The following is a 17,579-nucleotide window of genomic DNA, read 5'->3' as shown; positions in this document are numbered from 1 at the left end:
AATTGGACCTTCACAAATGGGACGATTCCTAAGAGCAGAGAGGAGGGCTGTGGAGGGGGAGACCCAGTTGTGAGCAAACTAATGTGCAGAATGTATCTGAAGGAACTGAGTATGTAAATTAGGCTGGAGTAGAAAGAGGATAAGACAAAGAAGTAGTGGTAGGTAAATTGAGAAGGGTTCACCATAGATCATAGGGGGCAATAAATGCCAGCTTAAGGGGTTTGGAACACTTGAGAAAAAGTGTTCTAGTGAAGGTGATGTTCTCAGATTAGCTGTGGAAGAGCCTGCAGGGTAGTAGGGATGGGGCAATGCTAAGAATAGGGCAATTGTGGGGATAGATTGCTGCTGGGGCTGCTTTTTTCAGTAGCAAAGCTTAGGCCACTGTGTTCTCCTCCTAAACTAATTCCAAACCATTTTTATAGATCTGTGCTAGCAGTTCATCACACAAAGAGTTTTTTTGTGGTGTATGGTGCTAGGCAGTACATTAACACTGTATTTGAGTGTTTGGCTTGGAATAAATATTGACATTGATAACTCTTTTTAAGGACATATCTGATTGATAATAGACATTTCAATAGCTGCTTACTAGATTGAACCCAGAGTCATATAGCTGTGGCATTATGACAGTCCTTGACATTGCTGTTTGGGACCAATGAAGAAAGCTTATTGTGTCATTAATATTGGTTGTGCCATGGCCACAAATGCCAAGAGCAGCCATCCTAAGTGTGCAGCCCTGGTCATCGTGCACACTGATGCATGGGAGATCAGAATGATGTCAGTTGTCTGGTCAGTTTGCCAGCTTATGTTCTGTGCCTTTTCTATAATTTTAACATATCATTATATTTTGAATTTTTTAATTTAAAATAGATTTTCGTTCTTTTAAATAAAATGCATATGAATCCTATTTTGGGCCTGTAATTAATTCATTTTTTATAGCTTTGTTTCATCCACTTTAATCTGAATGTGCCTCATAACCTTTTATGGTGCCCTATGGTGAGATAAGTTTGGTGACACCAATATAAGTTGTCACTTCATATGGATAGTGACTGAGTAAACAGTGAACCTGACAAGGAAAGAGAAGAGAGAAGAGGTTCAGGAGCTGCAGAGTCTGGCTTAATGAATATCTACCTTCCTTAATCTCAGATTTGTACTAGACCCCATGGTTCAGAGGTGCAAGCTAGCTCTCATTTCCTGACTCTTGGGGGAAAAAAGCTAACGGTCTGGTTAGAAGTCTTGTTTATTCATAAGCTGACCTGTTGAAGGTAGTCTGAGTATCTTGGAGAGTTGGAGAACAGGTCTGTTGTCTGGCTGCATACCAGCATTTGGTAAACATTCCAAGTTCAATCGAATGTCAGTTTAGCATGTGTTCAATATGTAGATTAATTCCTGAACCAAAATGCACAAAAATGAAAGGCTCAACTAATGGAATTTAAAGGCAAGTTCATACTCTGCCAGCTTTTTAAGCTGAGCATAAGCAGCAGATTAAAATGAGACCAGTGAAGGTGAAGAACATGGTAGGGATGGAAGAAGGTGACCAGTGGGTCTTACTTTATGTTCTTATGTTACTGAAATCCTGGAGAGCTTGTGGCCTAATTAGAAAATGAAACATTCATTACCTGAGAGGGAGATACTGCTTTTAGAACAAATAGATCCCTAAAATCCTTCATATAAAGCATCAGGAGCCAGGCAAAATGTTGTCAGTGAGGATTTCTGAACTCTCTGGCATCTTAAGGCAGTGCTGTGATTCTCATTGCTTGACAAATATAACAATTCTTCAGGAGAGTCTTTTCTCCCAACTTAATTTTAAAAGGAAATTTCACTTAGCTGCTGCTTTGTTAGGGTCCAGTCTGTAAGGGTTTTGAGGTCCATGTATCATTGGCTCCTTCCCATGTCAGCTCTGGGCAGGATGACTTTGGGACAAAGCTGTCAATACACATCAGTAAGTCATTTCCCACCGTTATAAAGATATTATATACTCATATATTGCCAAATAAAGCTTGATAACTCAATGCACTACCACTCTTGTACTGATTCTGTAAGAAATTCCAAAGTTTCATTTTAAGAGTGAGGTAAAGCAATCATCCATGCAGTCAGCATCCAGAGAAATCCATTGGTTAGCAATTTGGAGTTTTTCTTTCCAGTATAATTTACATGCATATAGATATGTACTTTTTATTTTATAAAATTGGGATCATACTGTATAAAAGAATACGTGTCCTACATTTTCACACATCATGTAACTTACCATGTCATTCATTAAATGTTCTTTGAGAACATGAGCTTTTAAGGACTGAATAGTTTTCTGTGGATGTCCCAGAATTTACTTGCTAATGTTCTCCTTTTGTTAAATGATCATTATCTGCTGTTTTATACTTGTATAAAACAATGATGGTTATCCTTGCACATTCGACTAGTGTTTGTGAATTTTTTAGGATAAATTAATGTAAATAAAGTTATTGGCTAAATACATACATTTTCAATAAACATTACCACAATGCTTCCAAAAAAAGCTGACTCTAGTTTATATTTCATCTAGGACTATGAGAGATTGTTTGTTTCAATGTGCTCCACCAACACTGTTACTGTTAAAAATTATTTTGCAGATTCATAGATAAAACATGGTATCTTATTTTAATTTGTATTTCTTTGCCCAAGAAATTGAATTTTTCCATATATTTGTATACTTGTATTTATTATTGTTTTGGCTTATTCTGTACTCTACAGAGTGATTCTCTTTGCAGATTGGCTTCCCATATCGGCATGAGTGATGGGGCAATTATACTTTATAACTAACCACAAACCCAGGCAAAGGACAGCCATTTTTATGGATTGGTTGATTAGATCAGCCAGTGTACCTACTATTGATTGATTGATTGATTGATTGATTTGGCTGTGCCAGGTCTTAGTTGCGGCATGCGGGATCTTCACTGCAACATGCAGAATCTTTAGTTGCGGCATGTGGGATCTAGTTCCCTGACCAGGGATTGAACCCGGGCCCCGTGCGTCGGGAGCATGGTGTCTTAACCACTGGACCACCAGGGAAGTCCTAATGTATCTACTTTTATAATAATCTACTTAATGCACATCTGTCATAACTTTCTGTTCCTTATTCTTTCCCAGATGTTTATTGATTATGGTACATAATATGGTGTAGTAAGATCATTAAAAAAACTATCTGATGAGTGGAATAGTTTTTCTTATTATGAATTTATGAATTCATTAGTATCATACTTTTAAAACTGTCTATGTTTTTAAATACTACTCTCAACTTATTCACCATCAACCTGGTCAAATTCTTTGGCTTGAAGAAGACTGTGAAATCATCAAGATCACTTTCTGCCTCTAGGCAAAGCCTAATCAAATTAGGCTGAAGAGGCAGTAGAGAGAAAGCACTATGTTAAGTCTGAAGGTTTGGTTTTGAACCCTGGCCCTTTGAGTGACCTTGGCCAAGCCAACTTCTCTGAGCCTTAGAGTCTCCATCTGTAAAATGGGAATAATAATCCCAGCTTTACTCACCATAAAAAGTATTCATTAAAAAAAAATATATATATATATATATATATATATAAAATATTGTGTAAACTTTTACAAAGTATGAAAATATACGGAATTGTATAACTTTTTCTTTTTATTTCAATAAGGAATCCAAATTCATGGGCCCAGCACGCTTCCTCTGTGCTACTCTGCTACCTGGAATTCAAATTCATGAATTGTGTAAACATCGACTATTTTGTACATGGCCTTCTGGTTTACAGGCCCCAAAGTTTTATACAAAGATTGGCTTATACCTGAAAGAGCATACTCCCTAATTCTCTATATCTACTAATCTTCTCTTTCTAAAAACTCTGACAAAGAGATACTTCTCTGATTTGAGAGTCATCTAAGAACTATCATGGTAGCATAAGAACACAAACATATCATGCTTCTTTTGATCCTCTCTGAAAATACACATTATTTGGTACCTTCTCTTGCTAAGTTTCAACTGGTCTGTCCCTGTATAATAATAAAATACTGAGTCTATAAAGTATGGTGACTCCAGCAATACTTACAGCTTCAAAATTACAAGGCATACCTTGGGAGGAGGCTTGCGGCTTTTTCTTCTGATGCCAAGCTAATGATGGCAGGGAGGGGAGCCAGGAAGAAACAGTCCATCATTTGAGCCTTGAATTTATAAACAATTAAGTGATGGAAATAAATCAACTTCATTTCAGATCCAGACTGGTAAGGAGTCAGGTATGAAAAGTCAGCAGAATTCTTTCTCATTGATTAGTTGGCATACTAAGAGTGCTGTGAAACATCTCCATTGTTTCCTGAACTCCAGGATCTAGAACCTGTAGCTGATAGTATTCTCAAGCCTCTTTTACCCAAGTGATACTTAAAAGTTTTCTATCAAATTTTAAATTTATAATTTGCTTTAGTTGTATGATTTTAAATATATCAAAATATTATAATAGTTCACTTTTTAGAATCTTAGAAGTTTTTAAAATAGCATTTGCTATTTTTTTAAAAAATAGTTTTAAAAATAGCATTTTAAAATAGCATTCTACAACTGCAACACAGTGGCAATTATTAGTTAGTTTTTAACCTTTTTAAAAGCATGGTTTTACAAAGTGTAATCATAGATTGTATTTACTACTATAACTTGGATTTTTTTCCCTTAACATTAAATCCTAAAAAATTTTCCTAATTCACAGTGTAGTCTTGATGTTAATTACCAAGATGATGTTAGTATCGAATTCATTTTCCATCAAGTGATCATACCCTTAACCATTCTGTATTGTAGGATCTGTCCATAGCTTCGAATTCTGTAATACTTTTTGAAGATATATTTATATTATAATGCATTCATTCATAAAGCATCAAATTTTTAAAAGTGAAAAGGGAAATTTTGTAGAAAGAAGTGGCACAAAGCTTGGGAATATCTAAAAAAGTTCACTTAGACTTACCTGAAAAAGGTGTTCTGTCACATCAGTGGCTTGGGAGGAAGAAGATAATCTCACTTTTAATATTTTATGTTTGTAGGTAAGGATTTGAAAGGTTGAAGTGAAATCCCACTTGAGTTGGGGAGCTGGAACTGTCCCTGATTAAAGCCTGAACCCTGAGCACGCTGTGTTCTTGGTAAGGGGAGTAGAATCCTCCTCCCACCTGGCCAGTGAGGAGAATAGCAAGAAAGCTTGCTCCCCAGGCCCTAGGTGGGCAAACAAAGTCCTGAGGCAGAAAATCTGCCTCTGGAACTGGTTCTATATCTTTATTATGTGTATAACCTTGGCCAAGTCATTGTTTCTCTTGGCTAGTTCCATCTTATGTGAAAATAGAGTCAGAACAGATAATGTCTAAGATACTTGCCAACAATCTCTAATTCTGTGATTTTTAAACGTTCAGAACAGATAATGTCTAAGATACTTGCCAACAATCTCTAATTCTGTGATTTTTAAACGTTCATCTGCTCAGCACTGCTCTGAGTGGTCTGGAATTTGGGGAAATTTATGACTTACCGAGTAGAGGAAACTTAATTCTGATGGAGGCAGAAATTTCTAAGAACAGATAGATAGAAGGCCCAATGCAACTTGCTTTAAAATATTTTTTATGTTTTTCTTGGCATTTCATGTTTACTGTTAAGACAGCTTATCTTTCTGAATTGGAAATCTGGCTATCAAGCGAGATGTTTTCAATTTAAACTCAAGTGGTGGATGGCTGGCTGCTTTTCTGCTGGTTCCATTTTATCCTGCTGAGAAGTCAATCCTTGGCCATCCATGAACCTTCTATTTGCATTTATAACAATAGTAGTTAATGACAGTGAGGGGAGTTGATGTGTGAAGCAGGCACCTTGATAGCTAAGGTCTTAGAAGCTTGAGTTGTTATAGTTCATAGACCACTATCGTATAGATGGAAATATTGTAGCCCAAGGTTCCAGTTAAGTCGTTGTTTCCAAAAGGAGCTTCTTTCATGATGTGAAAATATGCAGGTCTGTGTTTCTTAAACTTCTCATATCCCATGTCTCTTCTGATTAATCTCAGAGTTGATAATTCTCCCTTTTTCCTCTACTGTCATGTGTAGACATACACACATGAGAGATGCTGCTAGCTAGCTTGATAGCCCTCAGCACACATGGAAAAAATGCTACATTTATTCATTTCAGGGTAACTTGGTCATAGTCTCAAATCAGCCACTTACTAGCTCTGTGGCCTTGGATAATTTATCAAACTCCTGTTTTCTCTTCTGTAAAATAAGGGCTCTTTGGCTAGAGAATCTCCAAGATCCACAAAATTATACTTTCAGAAGCAGAAGGCCTGAGACGTAAATAAGCACAAGCCTGGCCCCAGGCACATTGGTAAAGCAAGACATGCTGCCTGCCTCTGGAATTTCTTCCTTTTTGCACACCTCATCATTCACTTTCCCCCCTTCCATTCCCCCCAGCGTCTGGCAGCAGCAGAGTTCTGCTGCCTCATGCTGGCTGGCTCCCTTAAGCAGCAGGTTAGCATATTTAGGCCATTTCTTCAGCCGTCTCTCCCACTTGGCATATTCATATGCTAGCCATCCTTCAACATTCAGGTTAAATGCCTTCTCCATGAAGCCGTATTTGATCACCTCATCTATATTAATCTCTCTTATCTACTAACTTCCATACTAATAGCATTTTTTAAATTCATGGTATTTATTCCTGTTTTGTAGATACAAATAATATTTCTTTTAATGGATTATAGTCTCTCTCTGAGGGCAGAATTCATGTCCCAATTCCTGGTATATCTGTTGTATGAATGAACAAGTGAATGAGGGAGGCAGTTAGTGAGTGAATGAGTGAATGAATTCATCACCTTATCCCCACTTGGTACTATGGTGTTCAGTTAGTAGATCTTCAAAAAAGTGTTGATAAATGAATAATTCCACTTTTCTCATCATTCCCTTAGGCCCTTTCTAGATAACTAGCTTCTTATTTTCTGATTAATGAAGAGGTTATTAATAGCTGATAGCCTGGTATGTTGCCTCTCAGAAAGGAATTTGTGTTCTAATAGCAGATTCAAAGGCCTGACTCATTAATGGTGTACATTTCAGATAATGGACTAGAAGAGGTTTGTGGGAAGTGTGGGTGCGTATAGTCAGAGACAGGAGGTGGTTCCATCTACTATGCATGCACCTGCCTCTCAGCCCCTGTAGAAACCTGGTCTGATTTATGTGTATTAACTTTTAATTTATTATGCAAAACAAAAATTCTCCATAGAACACTTAATAATTGTGGCAAAGCTGAAAGCCAGCTGCTGTTTTGTTCCCTTGCAAATATTCTTTCCATTCAACTGCAGTTTTCTCACTTTTGCCATCTTGGCCTGTGAATCTGTAAGCTATGCTAAAGAAAGAGGACTGTCTGAGGTTATCCCAAAGAATGAAGATCTGGTCTTCATAACCTCTTCCACAGTATCTTCCTGGAGCACATGAGCAGTGCTCACTTACATTCACTCTTGAGGATACAGAGGGTGGCATTTTTCAATGTGACTGGGAGATGAGGGAGTCTCTTAGGATGTCTCTACTAATGAGCAGTACAGTCTTTCTTATTTCTTTGGATTATGTCTGAACGGCCTCACCTCAACCGAGCACACAATTCTGATGGTTCTGCCTCACCAGGCAGTATGCACTGTCTTTCCTATAAGGTATATCAAAGGAGACAATAGATGGTAAAGAGCAGTGCAAATTCTGAAGGCCTGCTTGTTTTGTGACTGCTTGTTCTCTTATTTAACTCAGTCACTACGGTTTTCTGTGGATTATATTTCTCACATTTTAGAAGACCAAGTATATTTAAATAATATGGCGTAAAGCCCAGCAAAGTACCGTTCATGAACTGACACTGAATAAATAACCAGTGGGGAGAAAATAGAGGTTTGCAAACATGACAACCAAGAAACCAGGGCACAATTCAACTTACCTTGAGCAGTTGGCCCTCAGAGGAAATGTCTAGGTGTCTCCGTGGAGGAGATGCCATTGTCTGTATTTGTAATGCAAGTATCTTCCCCATTCTTTTCTCCATCAGCCCCACTGCATGTTAGAAACATTGTGTATACATGAGGGGAAAAAACTAAAACTTGGTTAAATTGGCTATTCCAAACAATGTTATTGAAGTTACTTAGGGACCATGACAGTGGGTCATCATGGGAGCAAGATACAACCTTTGATCTGTCTTCAGAATGCAGTGTGTTTACAAAAGCGATCACTCAAGGTTAATAGCCTGCATCTGTGGTGTTTGGTAGTTACAGAATCAATTTAAATGTCTTATGCAAAGGAAAACCTTAACAATGTTTTGTGGTGGTTAATGCATTTCAAGTATACTTGAGATTTAAGGAGCAGACAAAAAGGAAAAGAAGTGGATTTCTCATGGTTTAGACTGGTGGTGAAAACCATTTTTTAAAAAATCGAATTTCTTTAAAAAATTCTTTTTATTCAATTTATTTAAACTTATAAAAAAGTTCACCCATTTCTCCCACCACTTACCCCCCGCCTCTTGCAACCACCAATCTGTTCTCTGTATCTATGAGCTCGTTTTTGTTTTTTAAATTCCACATATAAGAGAGATCATACGGTATTTGTCTTTCTCTGACTTATTTCACTTAGCATAATGCCCTTGAGGTCCATCCATGTTGTCGCAGATGGCAAGATTTTATTCTTCTTTGTGACTGAATAATATTCTATTGTATATATACACACCACAGTTTCTTTTTTTTTTAACCACATAGTCTTTTTTTATTTATTTACTTTTAAATTTATTTAATTTATTTATTTTTGTCTGGGTTGGGTCTTTGTTGCTGCACATGGGCTTTCTCTAGTTGTGGCGAGCAGGGGCTACTCTTTGTTGTGGTGTGCAGCCTTCTCATTGTGGTGGCTTCTCTTGTTGCAGAGCACAGGCTCTAGGTGCATGGGCTTCAGTAGTTGTGGCACGCGGGCTCGGTAGTTGTGGCTCACGGGCTTAGTTGCTTCGTGGCATGTGGTATCTTCCTGGACCAGGGCTTGAACCCGTGTCCCCTGCATTGGCAGGCATATTCTTAACCACTGTGCCACCAGGGAAGCCCTACACACCACAGTTTCTTAATCCATTCATCCATTGATAGGCACTTAGGTTGGTTCCACATCTTGGCTAATTCTGTGATGAACATAGGGGTAGACATATCTTATCAAATTAGTATTTTCATTTTCTTTGGATAAATACCCAGAAGTGGAATTACTAGATCATATGGTGGTTCTATTTTTAATTTGTTGTGGAAACTGCATACTGTTATCCATATTGGCTATACCAATTTACATTCCCACCAACAGTGCACGAGGGTTCCCTTTTTTACAAATCCTTGCCAATGCTTGTTATTTCTTGTCTTTTTGATGATAGCCATTCCAAGAGGTATAATGTGATATCTCATTGTGGTTTTGATTTGCATTTCTGTAATGATTAATGATGTTGAGCATCTTTTCATGTACGTGTTGGCCATCTGTATGACTTCTTTGGAAAAAGAAGTCTATTCAGCTCTTATGCCCATTTTTAGTTGGATTGTTTGTGTGCAAGCTTTGTTTCTTTTTTGTTTGTGTTTGCTATTGAGTTGTATGAGTTCTTTATGTATCTTGGATATTAGCCCCTTATCAGATACATAATTTGCAAATATTTCCTCCCATTCTGTAGGTTCCCTTTACATTTCTTGGTGGTTTCCTTTGCTGTGCAGAAGCATTTTAGTTTGATGTACTCCCACTTGCTTATCTTTGCCTTTGTTCTTTTGCATTTGACATAGATTCAAAAAATCATCACCAAGACCTATGTCAATGAGCTTACCACTTGTGTTTTCTTCTAGGAATTTTATGGTGTCATGTCTTACATTCAAGTATGTAATCCCTTTAGGGTTAATTTTTGTATATGTTATGAGATAATTGTCCAGTTTCCTTCTTTTGCATGTAGTTATCCAGTTTTTCCAGAACCTTTTATTGAAGAGATTGTCCTTTCCCCATTGTATATTCTTTGGTCCTTTGTCATAAATTAATTTACCATGTATGTGTGGGTTAATTTCTGGGCTCTCTGTTTCGTTCCATTGATCTATGTGTCCTTTTATATGCAAATACCATACTGTTTTAGTTACTTTAGCTTTGTAATACAGTTTGAAATCAGGGAGTGTGATACTTCCAGCTTTGTTATTCTTAAGATTACTTTGACTATTTGGGGTCTTTTATGTTTCCATACACATTTTAAGATTTTTTATCCTATTTCTGTGAAAAATGCCATTGGAATTTTGATAGGGGTTAGATTGAACCTGTATATTATTGCTTCTGATAGTATGGACATTTTAACAATACTAATTCTTTCAATCCATGAGCATGGAATACCTTTCCATTTATTTGTGCCATCTTCAATTTCTTTCATCAATGTCTTGTGGTTTTCAGTATAGAGATCTTTCACCTCCTTGGTTAAATTTCTTCCTTGGTATTGTATTCTTTGATGCTATTGTAAATGGGATTATTTTCCTAATTTCTCTTTCTGATAGTCCATTATTACTATAAAGAAATGCAGCTGATTTTTGTGTATTGATTTTTTGTCCTGCACCTTTACTGAATTTGTTTATTAGTTCTAACCATTTTTTTGATGGAATCTTTAGGGTTTTCTATGTATAGTATCATGGCATCTGCAAATAGAGACAAGTTTACTTCTTCCTTTCCAATTTGGATGCCTTTTATTTATTTATTTTTTGTCTTGCCTAATTGCTGTGGCTAAAACGTCCAATACTATGTTGAATAAAAGTGGCTGGAGTGACATCCTTGTCTTGTTCCTGATATTAGAGCAAAAGATTTCAGCTTTTCACTATTGAGTATGGTGTTAGTTGTGGGCTTGCCATATATAGCCTTTATTATGTTCGGGTATGTTCCTCCTATACCCGCTTTGTTGAGAGTTGTTTTTTTTTTTTTTAATCATAAATGGATGTTGAATTTTGTCAGATGCTTTTTCTGCATCTATTGAGATGATCATATAATATTTATCCTTCATTTTGTTAATATGGTGAATCACACTGACAGACTTGCAGATGTTGAACCATCCTTGCATCGCTGATAAATCCCCTTTGATAATGGTGTATGATCCTTTTAATATATTGTTGAATTCAGTTGGCTAATATTTTGTTGAGGATTTTTCACCTGTGTTTATCAGTGATTTGGGCCTGTAATTTTCTTTCTTGTATGCCATCCTTGTTTGGTTTTGGTATCAGGGTAATACAGACCTCGTAAAATGTATTTGGAGGCGTTCTCCCATATTTTGAGGGCGAGTTTGAGAAAGATTGGTACTAATGCTTTGAATGTTTGGTGGAATTCACTGGTGAAGCCATCTGGTCCTGGACTCACGTTTGTTGGGAGATTTTTGATTACCAATTCAGATGCCTTGCTAGTAATGGATCTGCTCAGATTTCCTACTCGTCATGATTCAGTCTTGGTAGATAATATGTTTCTAGGAGTTTATATATATTCTAGGTTGTCCAGTTTGTTGGCATGTAATTCTTCATAGTAATCTCTTATGATTCTTTGTGTTTCTGTGGTATTAGTTGTAACATCTTTCCTTTCATTTTTGATTTGTTTGAGGCCTCTCTTTTTCTCTTGGTGAGTCTAGCTAAAGGTTTGTCAATTTTGCTTATCTTTTCAGTGAACCAGCTCTTAGTTTAACTGCTTTTTTCTCTTGTTTTTTAAAGTCTCTATTTCATCTATTTCTGCTATTACCCTTGTTATTTCTTCTACTAACTTTTGGCTTCATTGGTTCTTCTTTTTCTAGATCCTTGGGGTGTAAAATTAGATTGTTTATTTGAAACTTGTTTCTTGAGGTAAGCATTTATTACTATGAACTTCCCTCTTAGAACTGTTTTTGCCACATCCCATGGATTTTGGATTGTTGTGTGTCCATTTTCATTTGTCTCCACATATCTTTTGATTTCTTTTTTAGATTTTTTTTTTTTTGATGTGGACCATTTTTAAAGTCTTTATTGAACTTGTTACAATATTGCTTCTGCTGTATGTTTTGGTTTTTTGGCCCTGAGGCATGTGGGATCTTAGCTCCCCGACCAGTGATTGAACCTGCACCTCCTGCATTGGAAGGCGCAGTCTTAACCACTGGACTGCCAGGGAAGTTCCTCTTCTTTGATTGCTTCAGTGACCCATTGCTTGTTTAGTAGCATATTGTTTAACCTCCAAATGTTTGTGGTTTTTGCAGTTTTTTTGTTGTAATTGATTTCTAGTCTCATACTGTTGTGGTCAGAAAAGTTGTTTGATATGTTTTAAATCTTCTTAAATTTATTGAGACTTGTTTTGTGACCTAGCATGTGATCTATCCTGGAGAATATTCCATGTGCACTTGAAAAGAATGTGTATTCTGCTTTTGGATGGAATGTTCTATTTATATCTATTATGTCTGCTTGGTCTAATGTGTCATTTAAGGCCAGTATTTCCTTATTGGCTTTTTGTCTAGGTGATCTGTCCACTGATGTAAGTGAGGTGTTGAAGTCGCCTTCTATTATTGTGTTGCTGTCAATTTCTCCCTTTATGTTTGTTTATATTTGCTCTATCTATTTAGGTTCTCCTATATTGGGTGCATATATTTTTACAGTTGTTATGTGTTCTTGGATTGAACCCTTTATAATTATGTTATGTCCTTCTTTGTCTCTTGTTACAGTCTTTTTTGTTTTTTAAAAAGTCTATTTTGTCTGATATAAGTTTTGCTACAGCTTTCTTTTTGTTCCCATTTGCATGGAATACCTTTTACCATCCCCTCAGTTTGTGTCTTTTGATCTGATTTGTCTCTCTTGTAGGCAGCATATAGATGTGTCTGGTGTTTTTATACATTCAGCCACTCTGTCTTTTGATTGGAGAATTCAGTGTGTTTACATTTAAAATAATTATTGTTAGGTACATGGTTATTGCCATCTTGTTAATTCTTTTGCTGTTTTTGTAGTTCCTCTCTGTTCCTTTTTCCCCCTTTTTTTAATATTCTCATTTTGTTGAAGTATAGTTGATTTACAATGTTGTGTTAGTTGCACGTGTACAGCAAAGTGATTCAGTTATACATATACGTATATTCATTCTTTTTTTGGTTCTTTTCTCGTACAGCTTACCGCAGAATATTGAGTAGAGTTCCCTGTGCTATACAGGAGGCCCTTGTTGGTTATCTATCATATATATAGTAGTGTGTGTTTGTTCATCCAAGCTCCTGATTTATCCATTGCCCTGACATTTCCCCTTTGGTGACCATAAGTTTGTTTTTGATATCTGTAAGTCTGTTTCTGTTTTGTAAATAAGTTCACTTCTATCTTTTTTTAAAATTAGATGCCACATATGAGTGATGTCATATGATATTTGTCTTTCTCTGTCTGACTTACTTCACTTAGCGTGATAATTTCTAGGTTCACCCATGTTGCTACAAATGGCATTATTTCATTCTTTTTTGTGGCCAAGTAATACTCCATTGTATATATGTACCACAGCTTCTTTATCCATTCCTCTGTCAATGGACATTTAGGTTGTTTCTATGCCTCAGCTATTGTAAATAGTGCTTCAGTGAACATTAGGGTGCATATATCCTTTCAGATTATTGTTTTCTCCAAAGATATGTCCAGCAATGGGATTGCTGGATCATATGGTAGTTCTATTTTTTAGTTTTTTAAGGAACCTCCATACTGTTCTCCATAGTGGTTGTACCAATATACAGTCCCACCAACATTGTAGGAGGGTTCCCTTTTCTCCACACCCTCTCCAGTATTTATTGTTTGTAGACTTTTTGATGATGACTATTTTGACCGATGTGAGGTGATACCTCATTGTAGGTTTGATTTGCATTTCTTTGATAATTAGTGATGTCGAGCATTTTTTCATTTGCTTTTTGGCCATCTGTCTTCTTTGGAGAAATGTATATTTAGATATTCTGCCATTTTTTGATTGGGTTGTTTATTTTTCTGACATAGAACTGCATGAGCTGTTTGTGTATTTTGGAGATTAATCTCATGTCCATCACTTCATTTGCAAATATCTTCTCTCATTCTGTGGGTTGTCTTTTCATCTTCTTGATGGTTTTCCTTTTTTGTGCAGAAGCTTTTAAGTTTCATTAGGTTCTATTTGTTTATTTTAGTTTTTATTTTCATTATTCTAAGAGGTGGATTATAAAAGATTTTACTGTGATTTATGTTAAAGAATGTTCAGCCTATGTTTTCCTCTAAGAGTTTTATTGTGTCTGGCCTTATGTTTAGATCTTTGATCCATTTCGAGTTTATTTTTGTGTATGGTATTAGAGAGTGTTCTAATTTCATCTTTTGACATGTAGCTCTCCAGTTTTCCCAGCACCACTTTTTGAAGAGACTGTCTTTTTTCCACTGTATATTCTTGCCTCCCTTTCATAGATTAATTGATCATAGGTGCATGAGTTTATTTCTGAGCTTTCTGTCCTATTCCATTGATCTATATTTCTGTTTTTGTTCCAGTACCATACTGTTTTAATGACTAGCTTTGTAGTATAGTCTAAAGTCAGGGAGTCTGATTCCTCCAGCTCCGTTTTTCTTTCTCAAGATTGCTTTGGCTATTTGGGGTCTTTTGTGTTTCCATATAAATTTAAAAATTTTTTGTTCTAGTTCTGTGAAAAATGCCATTGGTAATTTGATGGGAATTGCATTGGATCTTTAGATTGCTTTGGGTAGTATAGGCATTTAGACAATATGGATTCTTCCCGTCCAAAAACATGGTATATCCTTTCATCTGTTTGTGTCATCTCCAATTTCTTTCATCAGCATCTTATAGTTTTCAGAATAGAGGTCTTTTGTCTTCTTACGTAGGTTTATACTTTATTCTTTTGGATGCGATGGTAAATGGGATTGTTTCCTTAATTTCTCTTTCTGATCTTTTGTTGTTAGTGTATGGGAATGCAAGAGATTTCTGTGTATTAATTTTGTATCCTGAAGCTTTACTGAATCCATTGATGAGCTCTAGTAGTTTTCTAGTAGCATCTTTAGATTCTCTATGTACAGTATCATGTCACCTGCAAACAGTGACAGTTTTAACTCTTTTTTTCTGATTTGGATTCCTTTTATTTCCCTTTCTTCTCTGATTGCTATGGCTAAAACTTCCAAAACTATGTTGAATAATAGTGGTGAGAGTGGGCAACCTTGTCTTGTTCCTGATCTTAGAGGAAATGCTTTCAGTTTTTCACCATTATGAATAATGTTTGCTGTGGGTTTGTCATATATAGCCTTTATTATATTGAGGTAGGTTCCCTCTATGCCCACTTTTTGGAGAGTTTTTATCATAAATGGATGTTGAATTTTGTCGACAGCTTTTTCTGCATCTATTGAGATGATAATATGGTTTTTATTCTTCAGTTAGTACTTAATGTGGTGTATCACGCTGATTGATTTACGGATATTGAAGATTCCTTGCATCCCTGGGATAAATCCTACTTGATCATGGTGTATGATCCTTTTAATGTATTGTTAGATTCGATTTGCTAGTATTTTGTTGAGTATCTTTGTATCTATGTTCATAGTGATATTGGCCTGTAATTTTCTTTTTTTGTGGTGTCTTTGTCTGGTTTTGGTATCAGGGTGATGGTGGCATCATAGAATGAGTTTGGGAGTGTTCCTTGGTCTGCAATTCTATGGAAAAGTTTAAAAAGGGTAGGTGTTAACTCTTTTCCAGATGTTCAATATAATTCACCTGTGAAGACATCTGGTCCTGTACTTTTGTTTGTTGGAAGTTTTTTAATCACTGTTTCAATTTTAGTACTTGTGTTTGGTCTGTTCATATTCTCTATTTATTCCTGATTCAGTCTTAGAAGGTTGTATCTTTCTAAGAATTTGTCCATTTCTTCTAGGTTGTCCATTTTATTGGCATAGAGTTGCTTGTGGTAGTCTCTTATGATCCTTTGTATTTCTGCAGTGTCAATTGTAACTTCTCCTTTTTCATTTCTTCTTTAATTGATTTGAGTCCTCTCTTTTTCTTGATGAGTCTGGCTAAAGGTTTATCAGTTTTGTTCATCTTATCAAAGAACCAGCTTTTAGTTTCATTGATCTTTGCTATTGTTTTCTTCGTCTCTGTTTCATTTATTTCTGCTCTGATCTTTATGATTTTTTTCCTTCTACTAACTTTGGGTTTTGTTTTTTCCTCTTTCTCTGGTTGGTTTAGGTGTAAGGTTAGGTTGTTTATTTGAGATTTTTCTTGTTTCCTGAGGTAAGAGTGTATTGGTATAAACTTCTCATTTAGACCTGCTTTTACTGAGTCCCGAAGGTTTTGGACCATCGTATTTTCATTGTCATTTGTCTCTAGGTACTTTTTTAATTTCCTCTTTAATTTCTTCAGTAATCTGTTGGTTGTTTAGTAACATATTGTTTAGCCTCCATGTGTTTGTGGTTTTTACAGTTTTTTCCCCCTGTAATTGATTTCTAATCCCATAACGTTGTGGTCAGAAAAGGTGCTTGGTATGATTTCAGTTTTCTTAAATTTACCAAGGCTTGATTTGTGGCTCAAGATGTGATCTATCCTGGAGAATGTTCCACGTGCACTTGAGAAGGAAGTGTATTCGGCTGCTTTCCGATGGAATGTTCTATAAATATCAATTAAGTCCATCTGGTCTAATGTGTCATTTAAGGCCTGTGTTTCCATATTGATTTTCTGTCTGGATGATCTGTCCATTGATGAGAGTGGGGTATTAAAGTCTCCCACTATTATTGTGTTACTGTCAGTTTCTCCTTTTATGGCTGTTAACCTTATATATTGAGGTGCTCCTATGTTGCGTGCATATATATTTACAATTGTTATATGTTCTTCTTGGATTGATCCCTTGATCATTATGTAGTGTCCTTCTTTGTCTCTTGTAACATTCTTTATTTTAGAGTCTATTTTGTCTGATATGATTCTTGCTACTCTGGCTATCTTTTGATTTCAGTTTGCATGGAATATCTTTTTCCATTCCTTCACTTTCAGTCTGTATGTGTCCCTAGATCTGAAGTGGATCTCTCATAGAGAGCATATATACAGGTCTTGTTTTTGTATCCATTCAGCCAGTCCATGTCTTTTTTGGTTGGAGCATTTAATCCATTTACATTTAAGGTCATTATTGATATGTATGTTCCTATTGCCATTTTCTTAATTGTTTTGGATTTGTTTTTGAAGGTCTTTTTTCTTCCTCTTTTGTTCTCTTCTTCTGTGATTTGATGTCTATCTTTAGTGAAGCGTTTGGATTGCTTTTTCTTTTTTGTGTGTGTATCTATGGTAGATTTTTGGGTTGTGGTTCCCATGAGGCTTTGATATAGCAGTCTATATATAAACAAGATTGTTTAAGTTGCTGGTCTTTTAATTTCAAATGCCTTTCCAATATCCTGCATTTGTACTCTCCTCTTCTCATGATTGCTGGTTTTGATATCAAACTTCTTTGTGTATGATTTCATACCTTTATCTTTTCCTTTACCGGTGAGCTTCCCCATTTGTAATTTTCTTGATTCTATTTGTGGCCTTTTCTTTCCTGCCTAGAGAAGTTCCTTCAGGATTTGTTGTAATGCTGGTTTGGTGGTGCTGAATTCTCTTAGCTTTTGCATGTCTGTAAAACTTCT

The 17,579-nt window shown here is 36.1% G+C and overlaps 1 protein-coding gene across 4 annotated transcripts in view; it reads left to right on the top strand.

The window, feature by feature from the left end:
• The window catches only part of TMEM108 (transmembrane protein 108), a 362,221-nt gene that overhangs the window by 75,430 nt on the left and 269,212 nt on the right, over positions 1-17,579 (top strand). The gene's annotated exons all lie outside the window — the stretch shown is intronic.

Source organism: Balaenoptera ricei, chromosome 4 (assembly GCF_028023285.1).
Source record: "Balaenoptera ricei isolate mBalRic1 chromosome 4, mBalRic1.hap2, whole genome shotgun sequence".
Taxonomy (NCBI): domain Eukaryota; kingdom Metazoa; phylum Chordata; class Mammalia; order Artiodactyla; family Balaenopteridae; genus Balaenoptera; species Balaenoptera ricei.
This window is presented reverse-complemented; position numbering and strand designations above follow the sequence as displayed.